Source organism: Dermacentor andersoni, chromosome 10 (assembly GCF_023375885.2).
Source record: "Dermacentor andersoni chromosome 10, qqDerAnde1_hic_scaffold, whole genome shotgun sequence".
In the NCBI taxonomy this organism is placed as follows: domain Eukaryota; kingdom Metazoa; phylum Arthropoda; class Arachnida; order Ixodida; family Ixodidae; genus Dermacentor; species Dermacentor andersoni.
Genome location: NC_092823.1, coordinates 139,598,971 through 139,614,317, shown reverse-complemented (window position 1 = coordinate 139,614,317; position 15,347 = coordinate 139,598,971).

Genomic DNA, 15,347 nt, shown 5'->3' with positions numbered 1-15,347 from the left:
GGAATTAGAGCTTCAGAAAGCAATCGACGCAGATCGTGGTGTGACTGTAAGCGACAAGTAGCATGAGACTACAGAACGAGAACGTGACCGCTTACAAGAGACAACGTCGCAGCACTCTCTATCGGCCCAGTCAAGCGCTTCTTCGTGGTCACGACGATCGGGCTCGTCAACAATCAGCCTAGCCGCCGTACAGGCACGCGCGCAAGCTGAAGCCAACCGGGCCAGAGCAGAATTTGGTAGCAGAGAAGAAGTGATGCGTATTGAGAAGGCAAGGATTGAGGCTGAATTGTATATTTTGCAGCATGAAAAAGAAGCGGCAGCTGCAAACGCACAGGCGAATGTGCTCGAGGCAGCCGTGGAGCAGCATGGCGGGGAGCACATGCGCACGCTCACTTCTGTGGACCATACGCAGCAGACTAGGAGCTATATCGATGAACAGCAAGCCCTACGCAACTTTGCCCGTGTCTTGACGGTCTTGGCTATTTGGATACCGCAAGAGGGGTGAACAAAATTGTCTTGAAGTTGCCATCTGGACTTCAAGAAAATTGGATGTCGGTGGGGTCAAAATACATGAAAGATCACAACACTGTATTTCCACCCTTTTCTTTCTTCTGCAAATTTGTTCGAGATCAGGCCAGCATGAGGAACGACCCGAGTTGCATCTTGCATCCACAAAATGCTTCGTCTGAATTCAATCAAAGGAAGAAAGACAATGCTACGAAGACCACGCGGCAAAGATCATCTGTGTAAGCGAGAAACGCAGAAGTGGATCCTGCTTCTGCGAAGATTAATCAAGATTCGACTACTAACGAGCAGCAACCAGAATCGAAGGACTTCAAGAGGTGGTGCCCACATCACTAAAAACCTAATTCTTTGGAAAGGTGTCACGCCTTCCGTGAAAAAACCTTGGAAGAGCGGCTATTTTTCATAAAGAAATAAGGGATCTTCCTACGATGCTGATCATCTGAGAACCACATGCAGTGGCAATGTCAGGCAGTTGTGATATTCCTCATATGCGAAAGCGCCGACCATGCCACAGCGCTTCAGCCAGCATTGCCAACCTCAGAGTCGTCAAGGGCTAGTCGGTCTGGTGACAGTACCACAGATAACTCAGAAAGAAGAGTCACATCTAGGCGTACTGAAGTGGCAAACGCTGGCAACGGCACAAAGTCGTGTGCTAAAATGTGCCTCGTAGAGGTGACCCATGAGACTCAACCTGAGAACACAGAGCGTACGCGATTCTTGACGACCAGAGTAATCGCTCGTTGGTTAGGCGAGAACTTCTCAACGATATTAAAGCGAAGGGGACGCCTACGCAATACACGCTCCGCGCTTGCTCTGGCAGTACTGAAGTTGTTGGAACATTCGCTCAACTTTTCTTCGTGCAGACCTTCGAACAGAGATGAAGTTCCAACACCTGACGCTGCACGGCACTATCCGCATTTGAAGGCTGTAGCAAATCACATTCCGCCTCTTGAGGAGGCTGCAATACTGCTCCTCCGTGATCGAGACATCCTAAGAGCTCACAAAGTTCGTCAGACAATCAACGGACCCTACGACGCGTCGTATGTTCAGAAGCTCGACCTCGGATGGGTCATTGTCGGCGACGTTTGCTTTGGTCATACGCGGAAAACGGCAGCGTCATTGTGTTCAAGACCCATGTGCTGGACAGTGGGCGACCATCTCTTTTTGAGCCATGCCCAAGGCATTTATTTGTGAGGGAGGTGCTCTACGCTGCGCATAAGGTCCCAAAAGATTTACAATTGACAACAAATTTGGATGACACGCCGGCCCGTAATAATTTCGAAACAACTGAACTTGACAACCACCATGCTCTCTTCATAGAAGACAAACATTCCTCAAGATAATGAATAGTGAATTCACCCAAGACAAATTAAACAAGGGTGTCGCACCCTCTTCCCTTTCGCACACCAAGAAGTCGGCTTCCGAACAACAGAGGACAAGCTCTGTGTCGCCTGCTCTCGCTACGGCGTACCCTGCGAAAAAAGTACAGAAACAAGGGAACACTTCGTGAACTTCATGAACTAGCTCTTCATCAAGGGTCATGCAGAGGAAGCTCCACCACTTCACGTGGACGAATAATGCTGGTATCTGCCCATATTCGGCGTTCACCACCCCCAGAAGCCTGATCAAATCCGAGTCGTGTTCGACTCCAGCGCTCAGTATGAACGGGTATCTCTGAACAACGTCACGTCACCAACGGCTCACGCATGACATGCATGCAACCTTTTTGGCAGAAGTTGCGGCCATCACTAATGCCAGGCCCATAACTCCCACTTCGTCTGACCCCGAAGATCATAACTCCGGCGACATGCTCAACCCAAAAACATGGAAGCGCATCTATAACAACTGGGCAATTAGACGCAAGCATACTCTACAAACGGCATTGTCGTCTCGTGCAAAACCTGGCTGACGAGTTCTGGAAGCGCTGGCGCACAACGTATGTCACTACTTTGCAGCAACGCCGAAAATGGCAAGCAGCAAAACCCTACCTCAAGGAAGGTGGCGTCGTTCTACTCAGGGATAAAGGAGCAACCCGCAACGACTGGCCCGTCGACGTAATTACACGAAGCCTGCCCAGCGCCGATAGAAGGGTGCGCAAGGTCAAGCTGAAAAGAGCCAAAGACGGGGTTGTGAAACATTCTTCCGACCATCAACAGAAGTTGTGCGTTTGCTGTCACCGTGATATACTGGTGGCGTCTTAACAAGGAAAGGCACCAGACGGGAAGTGTTCTGTGCGCATCACGAATGCACGACCGGACTTTTCTTTCAAGAAGGAAGCGAGCCTTCCTTACTTTTATTGCTTTCTCTTTCATCGAACCCCCGCGGACTCCGAGCTGAGCGCGAGAGAAAGGACCCGCTCCCTCCGTTCAGTTCCTGGAAGTGACCCAGTGACGACGCTTCGAGGTGTCCGGTGATGTTTCCCGTGCCTGGGGGGGGGGGGGGGGGAGGCGGCTACCGGGATGGAAACCGCGGTTGGAAAAACGCGGGACGGCCAGACTCGCCCCACCGGCTCTAGAGACAGGAGCACTTCTTTACGGGCTAAAACTGAACGTTTTGTGTATCTTTGTCTTGCTTTTTTGACCTTCTTCGTGTAATTAAAGTTTGTTTTAAATGTTCCCCTGCGTTCGACCCGTTATCTAGCCTGACAGCGGACGCTTTGTTCCTGTCAAGTGCGATCCGCGAGGCCAGTGTATATGCAGATGAGATGTTTCCAATGGAAATAATTATTTGAAAGCAAATAACTTATATAGCTCATAAAAGAACTTATTTTGAGTGAAATCAAACAACTGCATTATTTCTTGGCAGCCTGGGTGGCCAATCTGTTGCCACCTTAATACTTAGGCATACCTAATTTAACATTTCAACAATGTACGAAACATTACGAAAGTGCCAAAAATTAAGCAGTACCATGACGGGCATGCTCCCTCTCTCACCCATGGCAGCAAACAAGGATGATTGACTTCATTCTGTTTGATAGTCAGCATCATGCATGCGTGTTCTATTTTGATTGCTCTACATATAAAAAATAAGTTTACACAGGATGGACATGGTACATGAACTATTGTAAGCTCTACTCAGGTTATTTGGGTTAGTTGGGCATGGGCTGCATGTTATGTATTTGTGCAGTGAACAACCTAGCTAGCTGATGCACAGTGCCATATTTTAGGAAAACTAAAAATAGATAGCATAACATAAACAGCTGGCAAGTGCCTGTATTTTATTTGAAAGCAAAGTGAGATTATCAAATGACTTAACTTAGTAGTGAGTTCAGTGACCTCTTGTGGTGTCAAAATATTGATGTAGTTGGTGGTTTTGTTCATGGTTATATTGCGCTCAGTTTTACAAACACGATATTAAGGAAGGACAGGACGTGGACGGATGTAGCGCAAACTACCAACTGTTTAATACTGGTAAAGAACGCGCTTATATACAAGGAGATATGGAGCGGGGGGGGGGGGAAGGGTTACATATAAGATATGACAAGGTGACGACGTGTGATCATAGTTCGGGTCAGGCATACATTGTTCACATGCACCCGTTCGCCCTGGCAAACTCGACTGGTGGTTTTGTGTTTGTCTTTCTTCATTAGTAGCTGCTTTAACATGCACATGACAATGAAATGAAGGCTCATATGGTGGAAGACAGGGCCGCACAAAAATTGAGGAAACACTCATTGCCATTCTTTTTAGTTCCATAACAAACCAGCAAGTAGTTCCTTAGGTTGAGTTTTGTGAATAATGCACAAGGTGTTCTTCGTAAAACTGAAAGTTGTTGTGCTCCATTATCTATTCACTATTCGGGTAGCCAAATGAATGATACTCCCATTAGCACTCTGAGAGCACAGAAATTTGCAGTCACGGGGCCGTAGTGGGTCAGCCTCTGTGCCAAATGTAAAATTGTTCAAGAGTGAGTGAGTTAGAACTTTAGGTCCTGAGGGGAAAGAGAATAAATCCGGCGGCTCCACCCAGGTCGGGGCCGGTAGACAGAGTCCTTCGGCGACGGCCCGGGGCCTCTGGACAGCCTTGAGCTGAGCAATGAGCTCTGTGCTTCTGAGAGCTGAGTCCCAGAAAGACTGGTCGGGAAAGTCCGTGCTCGCGTTGGCAGGGCGCAGCCAGAGCATGTGTTCGCAGTTGTTGTATTCGTCGCCGCAGTGTGGGCATTCAGTAGGGAGGTCAGGATTGATCCTCCTTAGTGTTCTTGGTGTGATGTATGTCCTAGTCTGCAACTGTCTGTAAGTGACGGCCTGTGCGTTTTTGAGCTTTGGGCGAGGAGGAAAAATTCTTCGTGATAACCTATAATTTGAAGTAATTTCGTGGTATGATACGAGCGGGTCTTTGTTGTCTAGGTCCCTCCAGGCTGGGTTGAAGCGAGAGGGCGGACCGCAGACGCGGAATGTGAGCTCTCGCGCCAGTTGGTGTGCCCGCTCGTTCAGATTACAGTCAGGAGGTCCGAAAATGTTGCCCATGTGGCCCGGGAACCATGTGATGTGTGGGGACGTGAGGTTGTCTCCTCCCGTTTCTTGGAAGAAGATGGTGTTGATAACCGTAGCTGCTTTCCTAGAGACGAGGGCCGACTAGATGGTTCTAATAGCTGTTTTTGAGTCCGAGTAAATGACTGACGCTCCTTTGCAGCTTCGAAGGGCCACCGCGATGGCCATTTCTTCTGCTTCGTGAGTGAAGTTGTTAACTACCGTGGCTACGTTGACGAGTGAGCCATGGGCGTCCTCCACAGACACCGCGTAGGCGCCTCGATTCCAATATCTGGCCGCGTCAACGAAGAGGACTTGCGTTTCGTTACGTTTGATGTTGTCAAGGATTGCCTTCGCTCTCGCTTTTCTCCGCCCTTCGTTGTGGGTGGTGTGTATGTTTCGTGGGATGGGATCAACGGTTATTGATCTCTTGGCGTTTGTGCATAGTTGCGACTTCTCTAGTGGCATGAAGAGGGGCTGTATGCCTGCTTCTAGTAAGATCTCGATGCCCGCCCTTGTGAGTGAGAGCCGACTAACTTGGGAGTTTCGCTGTGCCTCAAAGAGTTCGGTTGCCGCGTTGTGTAGCCCCAATTGGAGGAATTGTTCCGTGCTAGTGTTTCTAGGGAGGCTTAGGACCTTTTTCAATCCCGTTCTGATTAGTGTATCAATTTTATTCAGCTCCGTCTTCTTCCAGTTGAGGAAGGGGCGGCGTAGGTTACGTGGCTGATGAGGAAGGCATGAAATGCTTTCATGAGGTTGTCCCTTTCAGTCCGTCCCTTTTGCTGGCGACCCGTGATATAACCCTGGTGAAGTTGAGGGTGCTCTTTGTGATGCGTTTTACTGCCTCCGCGTTGTCATTGCTGTAAGCCCCAATGATCATGCCCAGGACCTTGATTGTGTTACACCTGGGGATGTTTCCTCCGTCCCTGGTGTGTAGGTGAACGGGGAGGGTGCTAAGGGGCTGTCTCAGCCTGGGACCTTGTTTTGCACAGAAGGCGCTCCGATTTGCTGGGGGAGAGCTTCAGTCCCGTGTTTGCAAGAAAAGCTGCCGTTGTGTCCAGCGCTTGCTGTAGGTTCTGCTCCAGAGTGCCTAGCGGGCCGCTCGTGGACCAAATGGTGATGTCGTCGACGTAAATCGCGTGCCCTACCCCCGGGACTTTCGAGAGTTTGTTTGCAAGATTATGCATTGCGATGTTGAAAAGAAGCGGCGAAAGCACTGACCCTTGCGGGGTACCGATGTTACCTAGCATGTGCTTTCTGCTTCTGATTTGTCCCACGTTTATGGTGGCCGTTTGAAGAAAACACGCATACTGGTGAATTAGGTATGCATTCGCATCTACTATTTTAATCCACACATCACGAGTAATATTTAATTCCTTGGCGCATTGCTCACCATTGTACAGACTTTGTTCCAGCGCTGTGCAAGTGCAGTAATATAGCTTGGTAAATCAAAGCTCCGGTTATTCAGTACACTGAAAGCAACTTTGCGTGTGACTTAGATACCATAATGCTCCTACATATGGATCAGCTTAGTATTATCAGCCACTTTGTTTACTAGTTGTTCATTGTTACGCCTGAACTATACGGTGCCACTGGACAATGCTGTATTCCTACAGGCACACTAGAACAGCTTGGTTATATGCACGAACAACCCTTTACATCGCATTTAAATTACAGTGGTATAGATTTGCTGTCACAACGTGCTTATAAGCATAAGTGCCAAGCATTCAAAAAAGCGTTTGAAATGTAAGGGTGGATGCTCAGCTTTGCAGGTGTGACATTTTACATTTATAGTGCAAGGACACATCGATGGACAGGAAGGACACCCCACAAATCGTCGTGTTGCGACTTCGCAGTCACAATGTAAGTAGTTTTCTGTGGGTTTTAGCTACAAACATCTGAAGCAAATTGTAAATTCGAAACTATATTAAGTAAACTGAGACGCCATGAAAGGCAACATAACACTAAGGTGTACACATTTTTTGTCACATCAGCTTTTTGTGGTGCAGGTCAAATATGTATATGCGCCATTTGTGGCTGAAAACAGCATGCATTTCATATTTAGAGCTCAGAATGTTGAATGGAAAAGATTTTTAACGTGTCAGCCATACATATGGTACCTTGCACAATGCTTTGCACACAGATAGCTATGTTTGGCACAACTTGTGTAGCACATTCATAGTGGACTACTACATGCAAAATCCGTTTTGCACCTCTCCTTTGATATTCTACCCTCCAACACAGAAGTTCAGAGTGGAATTTTTCTTTTGTAAATAGCACCCTACCGCAGACTCAGCTAGCTAACCGCGCACTTGGTTACAGAACCAGCTCTGATCAACAGCGGCCCGCGAATTTCCACTGTGGACTAGAAACACGCGACGCAAAGTAAGGCACATGCGTACACTCGCCCCAAGTGGCTCCCGCGCAAAAAGGGCGCCTCGCCAACTTGGGGGAGCAACAGACACACAACCTTTCTCTTTGAAACGCAGCTTTACTCTCTGTGCGACTCAGGCTACTGTACACCGCCAGGGTCTTAAGACGTGGGGCTCGAGGCGGAGGGAGATGCCTGCGGTCAGCGAACGGGAGTCGAACCGGGGGTGGCGGCGAGGCTGCAGGCATGCAGCCCGCTGCTTGCGGAATTGTCTCCTCAATGTTTTTGAGGCACCTCGGCTTCTGAGAAAACAGGGCCTGGTAGTGACGGTGCTGTGTTTGTTGCTTACCCTTTATGTCAATATTCAAAAGGCTAACAGGTTTATGGCATCACACATCTCAATCTTCCACACAGGGCACTTATTGCACATTCTGAATGTGCATTCATTGCCGGTGGTATATCTTCTAATGTGAAACTTGTTTCTTCGACATAGTTTTACCTGTATATTTTTGAACTTACCCATAGGTTTTCTGCCCTACTTGTACATACCTCTTTCAGTACTGGTATCTGTGCTGTGCCTTCATTAGCACAGTAAATGCTCCGAAAGCTGTTAATTCATAAAGTAGGAAGCCTTTCCAATACAAGCAAGAAACTTGCAGGCAAGGTAATTACGACAAACCAGCTGAGATGGTGACACTATTCTACCTGTTTTCACTTGTGATAGCACAAGTGTTCTCACTTGTGCTGCCGGATGGTTGTGACCGATATGCTCGCGAAGGCTTGGGTCATTCACATTTCAACGGATGAGCAACTGTTGCATACGTGCAACATCTTCCTCTCTATATCAATGACTTAACTTTACATGTAGCAGGCTCAACTGTGTGATTATTGGTGTAGCTGAAGCGATGTATCGCACATAGTTTCTGCACACTACCTGATTGGCAAAAAAGCATGCAGGAATTGGTCTTCAAGCTATTGGTTCAGTGGTGGCTTTCCACTAAACTGACTGTTGAAGAGGCAGATTTAACTTCATCGAAAGGCGCAAGTGAAAATGATCCTAGAACTCATGGCGCCAAATGCAGTAACCGTGTATGACTGAAAAACAACATGTGACAGAACGATCAGCAGTGGAGTTCATCTCACGAGTATACAAAGAAGTGCAGTTGCATTCAGTATTTCACTGCTGGTATACTAAACACAAACCTCTATATAAGTTGTTTGGATGGCATAATCAACAAGATCTCTCTAATAAGCGATGGCAAATAGTAAATAAAAAGCTGCTGCCTCAGGTACTGCATTGGTCTAAAATATTCACTCTCACATGCAGCGGATACAGTCCATAAATTGGTTTACATACAGGTATGATATGTTTTAGGTGCACCATGTGATAAAATTTAAATAAGATTAGCTAAACACCACATACACCATCTTTTATGGGGTATAGTTGGTGCAACATGCCTTGGTAATAGAAGTTATGCTGTTTTATTCACACACACATGCAGGTAAATGCAAGGTACACGTACATTTGTGTTTACATGTTACTGTGTGCATCAAATGAAGAGCACAACTAATACAACAAGACAAAGACGAATAATTCTTTTCGTACCAGTCTAATGCCTATTTGCTACGCAGTGATCTTTTTTTTCCCATGGAGCAACTCAACTCTCTGCATAAGTTAAGCTGATGTTGCTAATCGAAGATAGACATGTGTGTCATTTCCAGAATATGATAAAATAAGGAAGTGACCATATGTATGCGCCTAAAATTGATGGTTTCACAATATCTTATCTGGCTGGCTAGTAAATTTGTGTCAAAAACATAAATGCAGCACACTGAAAAAATAGTGTGGCTAACATAATATAGGGAACCGACACTCTGCCAGCAGAGTCACTTGAAAATTTTGCCAGCAGTTCGTCCTCTTTGGCTGGCTTTGATCACATAACTAATGTTGACATAATTGTCAAAATGTTTGTTCAGGATATACTCATGACAGCCAATAGGCGCTGTCCGCCGACGCCTCAGTCGGAGCGTACTAACTCGTTGTGAACGAAAAAACCAGTCAAAAACACAAAGGACGAGAGGAGAGGTTCACACCACAACGACTGGTGTGAACCTCTCCTCTCGTCCTTTGTGTTTTTGACTGGTTTTTTCGTTCAAGTATGTACCAACTGGCCCAGATTTCAACCCTTCTGCTAACTCGTCGTCTCGAGCACCACTTGCGTTCCAGTTCATTAAACCATGGTGCGACCAAAATTCCTGCCAATGCGCTTCAGACACTCTTGCCACGACACGCGCGATGTCGGCCGCGCATGTCAGCGACTCACGACAGCGCTCGCAAAGCCGGCTAGTCAATAGCGTGAGCATTCCTCGAACACGTAGCCATGCGGGCCCACGCGAAAGAAACGATCAAGCCTACGTCATGCCGTATGTGCTGCTGACGACTTTCCTACTTTCCTACTACTATTTGCGTAGTGTATCTGACATGGTGGAGAGGCACTAACCTTTCCCCACTCTTCGCGCAAAGATGCCGTGTGCAACGCATCCTCTGCACCACTAGCCTCGGCCTCCCGAGCATCATAACCTATTCGCTTCCAAGAGACTTGACTCAGACTGCCTAACTACAACACACACCACTACCACCCGTATAGAACCGATCCATGACCACCCAACTGGTCAGTTTCGCCACCTAGCGCACCTAGCGATCGCTCGTGCACCCTCCGGCTTTCTCGCTAGCGAGGGGGCCATATATGCCGAGCCTTCATCGCCAGACTGACGACGACGAAGCTGCGCCTCCACATACTCCCAGCGCTCCAGCCAGGTGGCACGCGAAGAGGACATCTTGAGATCAGCGCACCGGATATCGTGGTCACCTACATTAGAGAGCCAAGCAAAATCAAAATGTGGAATACAGATCATCTCACACCTACCGACAACCTTTTCATGCTTGATGTACCGGGTTTTTGCAGGCACCAGTTACAGCGGACGACAAGATGACCTCACTCCAGGCGTCAACAGTATTAAGGCCATGATAGTGCTCGTCATGTCGTTCTTCTTTGTCAACGTCACTCGAACGCTATTGTCCCTATGAGGACCCTGTGTCAGTAGAACCTCCGGTTCAGATGACGAGGCGACGGATGGTTTCGTAAGAGACCGTTATTTTTTATCCATTTCGTTTCTTTTCCTTTTTAAACGTTCAGAGGGGTCGGTTGCTAAAACCGATGTAAAAAAGACATGCCAGGGCATTATCGCTTATATCTTTGTACCACCCATACACCACATTTCGGTATCATTCTGTAGAGAAAGGAGTCGCCACTTAAAGATTCACGTGTCACGCGACCAGATGGCGCTGTTGTCGCGCCATGAAGAGCTAAATTTGGAGATAAACTTAGCCAGAGCTCAACTTAGCCTGAGATAAATTTAGCTTCTGGCTCGGCGTTCACAGAGGCATAGCAGCATGTTTGTAGAGCCGAGCAGGAGTGTTCGCGTCTGAGAGAGTCCCTACCAGCCATAGTAAGTGTAACCTACCAAACTCAAACCTGTGTTAATCAGTAGTTATAAGAAGGCCTACAAGAGTGCAATTTTTTCCAGAAGTTTCACGTTTGCTCAGTTATGACTCCACCAAGTTCCACACGTAGGGTCCAGAAATCTAGAACAACAGAAAGCTGAGCTAGTTGGTAAGGATTCATAATGCAAAAAAGTGGTAAGGCGTGCAGACACGGACGCAAGAGGAGTGGACAACACGAACGCAGGTGTTGTGTTGTCCACTTATGTTCTCTTGCGTCCGTGTCTGCTCGCCTTACCTCCTTTATTGCGTTATGGGTTCAGAAATGAAATGAGACTCGGGCAGCAAGACAGAGGGATGGTGATTCGCGCTCACCGCGTTTGACCACGGCAGGCTCACTACGAATAGGGAGCGAACGAGGTTGATTAAAATTAAATTATGAGGTTTAACGTGCCAGAACCATGATCTGATTATGAGGTACGCCTTAGGGGGGGGGGGGGGGGGGGGGGGGGCTCCGGAATTGTTTGGACCACATGGGGTTCCTTAAGGCTCACCTAAGTGTAAGTACACAGGTGCTTTCGCATTTAGTCACCCTCGAAATGCGGCCGCTGTGGCTGGAATTTTATCCCGCAACCTCGTGCTTGGCAACCCTACACCGTAGCCCTTAAGCGAGCACGCTTGCAAGATAGTGGGCCCGGTAGCTGTGCGACAGTGCAGGCTACTAATCCGCTGCTGTTCATGATGCAGGTGCTTGCTCTCGCCATCCGCCTACTTCTTATCGTTCCACCGTCTGCCTCCCGTGCATCTGTACCTTCTGTGAACCTGTCCTACCACAATCAACACATTTGGATCAACCCGTAACATCATGTGTGCTCCACCTGCCATCACAGTCTACCGCATCTCGGATCATCAGTCGACAACCCCATCGCCAGGAACATAATCCGCTGCTGTTATAAAATCCGTGCGCTCATCGCCACCGCTCTGTGGGCCCGGTAGCTGCGCGACAGGGCAGGCTACTAATCCACTGCTTTTCACGATGCAGGTGCTTGCTCTCGCCATCCGCTTACTTCTTATCGTTCCACCGTCTGCCTCCCGTGGATCTGTGCCTTGTGAATCAGTCCTACCACAATCAACACATTTTGGATCAACCCGTAACATCATCTGTGCTCCACCTGCCATCACTTACTTACATCAGTCTACCGCATGTCGGATCATCAGTGGACAACCCGATCGGCAGGAACATCATCCGCTGTAGTTATAAAAACCGTGCGCTCATCGCCACCGCTCTGTGGGCCCGGCAGCTGCGCGACAGTGCAGGCTACTATTCCGCTGCTTTTCACGATGCAGGTTGGTAATAAATTTTCTTTGTTCGCTAAAAAAAGCCGTAATCTTTTCCTGAAGTGCTGTGCCTGCATTGTTGTCGAATGTTCGCATGTTATTCGTATTCTCTTGCTATTGTCTGATGGAGTAGAATCTAACCCAGGCCCCGACCGTTTCGAGACCGTACTTGCCGAGCTCCAGAAACTAACTACCGAGCAAACCGCGTTTGCCCGGTAGTTACAAGACATTAGACAACAGCTGAAAACTACTGACACAACATTGGTCGACCTAAACAAACGCATGAACGCTCTGGAATCCCACTACGCTACCCTTTCTGTTCTCTACTCTGAAATAGACACCCTGAAAACTTTAACAACCGAACTTACCTGCAAAGTCGAGAAACTTGAAGCACGAGTGGACGACGCAGAAAATCGCTCCCGTCGTAACAATCTTATTTTTTACAATGTTAACGAAACTAACCCCGCTGAAACTTATGCAGACTCAGAAGAAACTGTCATTCGCCATTTCTCTCAACAACTAGGCTTTGACATCGACCCTAATTTAATAGAGCGCGCTCACCGTCTCGGGCATCACTCACCTAATCGTACCAGGCATATCATCGTAAAAGTCACATCGTCCAAAACTAAAGAACGCATTCTATCATGTGGTTATGAACATAAAGGCACGAACTACAGCATTCGCGAAGACTTTCCCGCTTCCATCCGTAACGCTCGCAAAAATCATGCAGCCAAGGCCAGATCGGTATCCGATAAGTTCTCCCTTCGATTCAAAACTTTACACATTGGTCCGAAACGCTACATATTCGATGAAGCTTCAGAAACAGTAAAAGAAGTGAAATATCAATCGTCTCACCGTCAATCGACAGGCCATTCTAAGCATGTTCAACAACAAGCACTTTCATTGTCAGCTGTTTTCTCTAACGTGCCAGTTTCATTTCAAAGCGCGACATTATTGCAAATATCCTCTTATCTTCCACCAGCAACCTACTAATCTTGACGGAAACGTGGCTAAACAGCGACATCTGCGATAATGAAGTCCTTGCCGACTTGCATAATTTCCGCGTCTTCCGCAAGGATCGCCCGGATAGGAGGGGAGGGGGGGCACTGATTGCAACCAGACATGAACTATCACGTACAACCATTAATATTTCATCAGACATAGAAATGTTATGGGTCTTATGCCACGCTTCACCTCAGTCAGTTTTGATTGGCATTGGCTACAGGCCTCCTAACAGTCCGGATTTTCCCACAAAACTGAATAGTGCAATAAATGAAATTAAAATGAAGCTTCCAAACACCTGTACTCTTTTATCTGGAGACTTCAATTTTCCGAGTATTGATTGGCATAATTTAACTACCACGTGTAATAGAGATGCTAATGAATTTCTTGATGTTTGCCTTAATTTTAATGTTGCTCAAATTATATCCGAGCCAACCCGTGTAACTGAGGGCTGCGCTAATATTCTCGACCTAATATTAACGGATAACCCGGAATACGTTCATTCTATCACGCATCTACCAGGTGTCAGCGATCACCAAGTCATACAAGTCGACTTCACGATTAAACCATTTTCACGGACAACTAGCAAACGTACCATCCGACTTAATGATAAAGGAAGTTACACTGCCATAAATAATGAACTTCGCGAAATTCGTACCCCGTTTTCAGTCTGACATTAATCAAAGATCTATCCACGATAACTGGTACTTGTTTAAGACAAAAATTGAAGGTTTGGTTGACAGGTTTATTCCCAGCATAAATATCAGAACTAACCCTCTAGACCCTTGGTTCACAAATACACTCAAACGTCTTGAGAACAAAAAAAGCGTATTTTCCGTTCAGCCAAGGTGCGGCCTAGTCAGAATTAATGCTTGGGACAAGTATTATGCAGCTGAAAAAAACGTACCTACAAAATGTGGGAGAAGCCAAACACTCTTTCTTTCATTAGGACCTGCCTCATATGTTGTTTACTAACCGCCGTAGGTTCTGGCGAGTCATTAACTCGCCGTGGTTAAGCTGACGAGGTCGCGGGATCGAATCCCGGCTACGGCGGCCGCATTTCGGTGGAGGCGAAATGCGAAAACACACGTGTATTTAGATTTAGGTGCACGTTAAAGAACTCCAGGTGGTCGAAATTTCCGGAGTCCTCCACTAAGGCGCGCCTCATAATCAGAAAGTGGTTTTGGCACGTAAAACCCCATAATTTTTTTGGCAGGTCGTTAATCCCCAGAGTACACGCACAATTTCCTTCAGCGATGCATCAGGTGAAACTATCTGGGAGTGCGAATGCGCCAACATTTTTAACGCAGCTTTTTCATCCGCGTTTACTAATGAAACCGATCCGGCTGCTTCTCCAAACCCCGCAATTATTCAGGCGACAATGCCTGCACTTGTATTTTGTTAAGAGGCGATTTTATCTCTTATAGAAAACTTAAAGCTATCATCCTCTGCTGGCATTGACAACATCAACGCTAAGATAGTGCAGAACACAAAACATACGTGTTCATCTCTGTTGTGCTTGTTATTCACTCAGTCACTCCTCACAGGCCAACTGCCCAAAGATTGGAAACAAGGGAAGGTCGTTCCAGTCTACAAATCAGGTAACAACAATTCAAATCTAAATTACCGTCCCATTTCCCTAACTAGTATTCCCTTTAAAATCATGGAACACGTCATCTATACTCACGTCATGGCATTTCTCGACTCGAATAACTTGTTCAATCCTGCCCAGCACGGGTTTCGCCGCGGTTACTCCAGCGAGACAGCTTGCCGCTTTCTTACACAATCTGCATTCTAACCTTGATAGTAACCTTCAGTCTGACGTAATTATTTTAGATTTTGCTAAAGCCTTTGACAAAGTACCCCATAAACGCCTTCTGATAAAGCTTTCCCGCTTAAATTTTCACCCTAATATACTCAAGTGGATTGAAGAATTCTTGACTAATCGTTCACAATTCGTCACCATTAATAATAGGAATTCTAATTCAGTTTCTGTAACATCAGGCATCCCGCAGGGATCCGTGCTCGCCCCGCTACTTTTCCTAATAAACATAAATGATTTATCGTTAAACGTATCATGTAGCATACGTATGTTCGTGGACAATTGTGTGATATATCGTGCTATTACTTCCACCGCTGAC